Source organism: Phoenix dactylifera, chromosome 10 (assembly GCF_051530095.1).
Source record: "Phoenix dactylifera cultivar Ajwa chromosome 10, Ajwa_hap1_PhDact_Kaust_v1.1, whole genome shotgun sequence".
Lineage (NCBI taxonomy): Eukaryota > Viridiplantae > Streptophyta > Magnoliopsida > Arecales > Arecaceae > Phoenix > Phoenix dactylifera.
Window position 1 is genome coordinate 21,983,814 of NC_143199.1, and position 6,000 is coordinate 21,989,813.

General features: G+C 36.7%; 1 pseudogene; it reads left to right on the forward strand.

Annotated features, from left to right (window-relative positions):
- The first annotated feature begins 783 nt into the window (after nt 1-783).
- Nucleotides 784-1,593, forward strand: LOC148702308 (secreted RxLR effector protein 161-like; annotated as a pseudogene).
- The last annotated feature ends 4,407 nt before the right edge of the window (nt 1,594-6,000 follow it).

Consider the following 6,000-nt stretch of genomic DNA (forward strand, 5'->3'; position numbering starts at 1 on the left):
TGCATGGACACCTTAAAGATTTAATAGTAGGTAATCCATCACAAAGGATAAGAACTCGATCTTCTTTAAGAAATATTAATAATTATCTTGCCTTTGTATCACAATTAGAGCCTAAAATATTTGAAGAAGCAGAAAATGATGAAAACTGGATTAGTGTAATGCAAGAAGAACTAAACCAATTTGAAAGAAATAATGTATGGATATTAACAGAAAGACCTAAAAATAATAGGTCATTGGAACCAAATGGATCTTTAGAAACAAACTAGATGAAAATGGGGTAGTAACAAGGAACAAAGCCAGATTAGTAGCTAAGGGTTATAATCAGAAAGAAGAAATAGATTTTGATGAAATCTTTGCTCATGTTACATAGATTTTAAACTTTATCAAATGGATGTAAAAAGTGCATTCTTAAATGGATACATATCAGAGGAGGTATATGTAGAATAACCTCCTAGATTTGAAAATTATGAATTTCCAAACCATGTATTTAAATTGCAAAAGGCATTATATGGATTAAAGCAAGCACCCAGGGTATGGTATGATAAGTTAAGTAAATTTCTTCCAGATAATGATTTCAGTAGAGAAAATGTAGATAAAACATTGTTTTTAAAGAAGAAAGATAAAAATCTTCTAATAATTCAAATATACATAGATGATATTATATTCAGTGCTACTGATGAATTGCTTTGCAAGGAATTTGCTAGGTTGATGCCGGGTGAGTTCGAGATAAGCATGATGGGAGAACTTAATTTCTTTTTCAGACTTCATATCAAGCAAACCAAGGAGGGGATCTTCATCAACTAAGCTAAGTACACAAGAAAAATACTTAAGAAATATGGGATGAAGGAAAGCAATGCATTGGGGACTCCAATGGCAACCTCTAGTAAGCTTGATCGTGATGAAAAAGGTAAGAGCATTGACACTAAATTCTATAGAGGTATAATTGGATCATTGCTCTATCTTACTGCAAGTAGGCCTGATATACTATTTAGCATGTGTATGTGTGCTAGATATCAAACAGAACCTAAGGAATCACATCTTAATGCTGTTAAAAGAATTCTAAAATATTTAAAAAGAACATACAAAATAGGCCTATGGTATTCTAAGGAATCAAGTCTTGAATTAATTACTTACTCAGATGCTGATTTTGCAGGATGTAAGTTAGATAGGAAGAGCACTAATGGCACATGCCAATTTTTAGGGGCTAACTTAATCTCATGGTACAGTAAAAAGTAAAATTCAGTGGCATTGTCAACAGCTGAAGCCGAATACATTGCTGCTGGAAGTTGCTGTGCACAAGTATTGTGGATCAAGCAGCAGTTAAGAGACTATGGAATCAAACGTAATAAAATTTTCATAAAATGTGATAATACAAGTGCAATTAACTTATCTAAAAATCTAGTACAACACTCAAGAACTAAACATATCGAAATAAGATACCATTTTATTAGAGACCATGTACAAAATGCGAATATAAGTCTTGAGTTTATAAGCACTGAGAGACAACTAGTAGATATATTCACAAAATCTCTAGGTGAAGATAGATTTTGTATGCTTAGAAGAGAATTAGGAATATGTGACCCCTTTGCTTAAGAATAAGTTCAATATTTCATAAAGCACTCCTTTCATCTCTAAAAGTCCTTCATGTAATTCAAAACGATGCTCAAATGATCAAAATTGAACTCTCCTTATGAGCGTTGTTGATCCCATAGATCAAATCTAACTTGGAGAAGATTTTTTAAAAAAATCTTGTTTAGACTGTGCTTGAGCCAACTCGAGGACTTATTCGAGTTGATTCGTGGTCGAGCCGACTCGCGGTAAACACATGAGTCGACTCGAGGTCGAGACGACCTATTCAAAAAGACAGAATGACTCGAATCCTTTTCATTTCAAACTCTTTCCCTTCAAGCCCTAAAACCCTTCCTAACCCTCCATTGCGAGATTTCTTAGGATCAACCCTAGTTTTCTCTTGATTTTCCTTAGATTTCACGGAAATAGGTCCAAGAAAACAACTTGCCGTGAGGAAGAAGAAATCCGCTAGGGCACCGATTGAGGAAAGAAGAACAAAATATAGAAATGATGCTCCAATCCGTGAAGGACCTATAGTTGCCGCTATACCTTCATCTCCAGTCCCTTCTCCCGCTCTGTCACCAAGATCTTGTGCAGGAAGGTAGCGACGACCGGTAGAAGGATTGATTTTGAGTTTTTAGAGCAAGAGGGACTCCAAATAGGGCAGAAGCTTAAGGATCTTGGTTGGGGATATCTTTGTTCTTTGGACTTGCCAACTTACCCGGACCTAGTCAGAGACTTCTATAGTTTCCTGAGAAGAGGTTCAGGAGGTTTTGTATGTACAGTGAAGGGGAAAGAAATATTGGTGGATGAGCAACTAATCTCCCGAGTTTTGAAAATGCCCACTGATGGTCCAGCCCTAACAGTGCATGGGGAGAAGGAATCTGCTTTGAAAGTTATCCTAGGGCGAGATGAAGTGAGTCCACTAGAAGTTATCTATGCAAATCAACTGTCAATGGAAATGAGGTTGCTACATCATATTATTGGTAGGATCCTATTTCCTAAAACTGGCAGATTTGACTTTATCACTGAGAGAGATATCATTGTGATGCATTGTGTAATTGAGGGTATGTGCCTAAACTTGCCTAAGATGATAATGCTATACATGAGTGAAGCAGCCAGTAAGGTCAAAGCTAGTTTACCCTATGGTATGGCAATTACATTGATATTTAGGGAGTTTGGAGTCCAAATCACTGATGGGAAACCCAAAAGACTTTTGTACAACACCGATGTCTCCAATGCAAAGTCACTACATAGAATGAGGTTTAGAATATAGAAGGAAAGTGGGAGAAGAGAGACTTTGGGCAGCACCCACTGACTGAAGGAGAACCCAGTTGAGCATAGCCGAAAAGTTCACACAGATCCTCCTCACCCACTCTAGCTGCACCCATTCCACCTCCTACCTCTACAGACCAGCCAGCTAAATCCTCTCATAGATTATATGAAGATCAGCTACAGACATTGGCTAGCTTCATTGTGGATGAAGTGACTACTAAAAGCCGAGCTGAGACTTCTCAGTTGACTGAGAGAGTAGCCCTGATTGAGCAGAACATACAAAGTATTTCTGATGAGGTTAAACATATCTTAGAGAAGATAATAGCTCCTGATCAGACTGAAATATCTGATTTTGCTAAGGAAGCAGCTGTTTTGAGAGGAAAGATTGAACAAGGACTACAAAGAATTAAAACAGTCGTAGAGGATTTCACACTTTCACAAGGAGACTCATTCAAAAACATATTGTACTCCTTCAGCAGCATTATAGGAAGACTAGATCTACAAATTGCGAGAGAAGCAGCTCGGCCTGCTCAGCCTACTCGACCCACTGAAAAAAGATCCTCTACCACTCATGTAGACATCCCATCTGATGAAGAGTAGACTAAGTGTACTGACAAATCTTTTTGTAATATGCATTGACTGTCTACAATGAATACAAAATTCACTTTCAGTATTATCTCTTTTAGCAATTGTTTTTGTGTGAAATGTTCATTGTATGGTTATAAGCATTTTACCTAACAAGTAACAAAGACTTCAGATAAAAGTTTCAAACAACTATACCACAAGCGATAAATCACTCCTTTTGATGATAACAAAAAGGGGAAGAAGAAATATGGAAAACATGGGGGAGAGGAGATAAATAAAAAGAAAGAAAACGGGGGAGTAAATCTTATTCAAACTCTTACTTTGACACAACTGATTTGATACAAAAGTAAGGGGGAGCATTTATATAAGGGAAGCATGTAAATATTGATGCAAAAATATGATAATTTTGGCATTTTAATGAACAAGATAGGGGAAGCATTTAATGTCATTTTGCTATAGACTATTCGGACTCATCTGATACATAACACTTTACTTGCATAATATTCTGCTTACACTCAATGTTTTGTAATCATCAAAAAGAAGGAAATTATTGATCCTTGTAAGATTTTGATGTTACAAAGTCATTGAGAATATATTATTATACTAATGATTTTATGTTTAGTGTTTCAGAAAAATATCGAAATAATTCAAGATAAATTAGTAAGGATTAAAATGAAAACACTTTGGATCAGTTAATGGCCAAGGAACAGTCCTTGAGTCGACTCAAGTAGGGTTCGAGTCGACTCTGACACAAACAGAAAAAGTGGCATATTTCTGGCACGCTCATGAGCCAACTCATGTAGAGCTCGAGTCGACTCTAGCAAAGTGCAAGTCGACTCCAAAGGATCAAGAGATGACTCCTTTCGAAATAAGCTAAAGAACAAAAGTTAGAAACAATGGTCGAGTTGACTCATTGGAAGCTTGAGTCGACTCTCTGAGACACTCTCAGGATAGATAGAAACCCGAATATCGGATGAACAGTGGCCGAGTCGACTCCAGGAAACATCCATTCGACTTTCTGAGAAAAAGATAGAAATCCAATTTTTGGATGAACAGTGCCCGAGTCGACTCCAGAAAATATCGAGTCGACTCACTGAGAAAAAGATAGAAACCTGAATTTCGGATGAACAGTGGCCGAGTCGACTTCAGAAAATATCAAGTCGACTCCCTAAGAAAAAGACGGAAACCCGATTTTTGGATGAACAATGTCCGAGTCGACTCCAAGAATCTTCGACCCGACTCACTCAAAGGGAAGAACAAAAAGCAAGCTCAAAAGAATAGTTAGTCGAGTCGACTCTAGCAAATCCGGAGCCGACTCCATCAATAAATGCCAGAAGATCAATTTTTAAGGATCCGAACTCGAGTCGACACCTCAGAAGTTCGAGCCGACTCCAAGTCCAGCCGAGCCGACTCCAAGTTTACACGAGTCGACTCCAAATCGACTGGCAGCTTTAACGGCTATATTTTCAGAAGAACAGTATAGAGGAAAAATGTTAGTAACGGCTATATTTTTGTGTCTAACGGCTAGTAATGTACTTCCTCCTTCTTAGAGACTATAAGAAACAAAGGATTCAACTGGGATCATGAGAAGGAAAAAAAAGAAGTGAGAAAAAGAGTATTCAAAGAAAGCAATCGAAAGCTTGAGCCAAAAAGAAAGTTTATTTTGCTGTGAGCTACTGAATTAGAGCAAGGAACTGAGCAAATTAGAAAAGCATTCAAAGAGAGATCCATCAATAGTCAAAGCTCCAGCTCTACACGGCGCCATTTTTTCATCGGCAAAAATCTAAAGCATAATCAACCATTGCTCAACTTACTGAGTTTGCTTTTATTTCAAATTGAGCAATAATTATTTTGTATACATATCAATTTCTTTACATTTGTTTGTAACAAGTTTCAAATATTGAAACTTGGGGATAAATGTTTGTTGGTGAGCCCGTAAAACCAACGGTTAGGTTTGTTGGTGAGCCCGCAAAACCAACGGATAGGTTTAATTGGTGATCCCGTAAAACCAATTGTAAGGTTTGGATTGTGAGCTTGGAAAAGCAATCCGGCTGTAATCAGACAGATTATAGTGAATTCTTAAGGGAAGTCTTGGGGAGTGGACGTAGGTGCTTTGAAGTGCCCCAAATCACTATAAAACTTTGCGTCTTTGTGTGTGTGACCATTATCTTTATTTCTGAATTTTATATTTTTGAAAAGTACTTAGAATTAATTTCATTCCGCTGTACTATTAAGAGTTAAAATTTGAAAAACCCAATTCACCTCCCCTTCTTGGATTGTCACGTTTGGACAATAGCATACACATTTATTAATTCGTACCGCTAGTTTTGCATCATGAGATTTATATCGTAAGATTTGCATTGTGAGATTTACATTGATAGATTTGATTTGGCATGTGATGGTATGTTTTATATAATTTTCAGTACAAATATACTTGTATGATTAATATATATATATCAGATATTGAAAACATGATTATGTGAACCAGCTACCTTGAATTTGTGAGAAATATATTATGTAAATGGAAAGCGATTTGAGAAAAATAACATGCAAATCAGACAAAAAAGATAT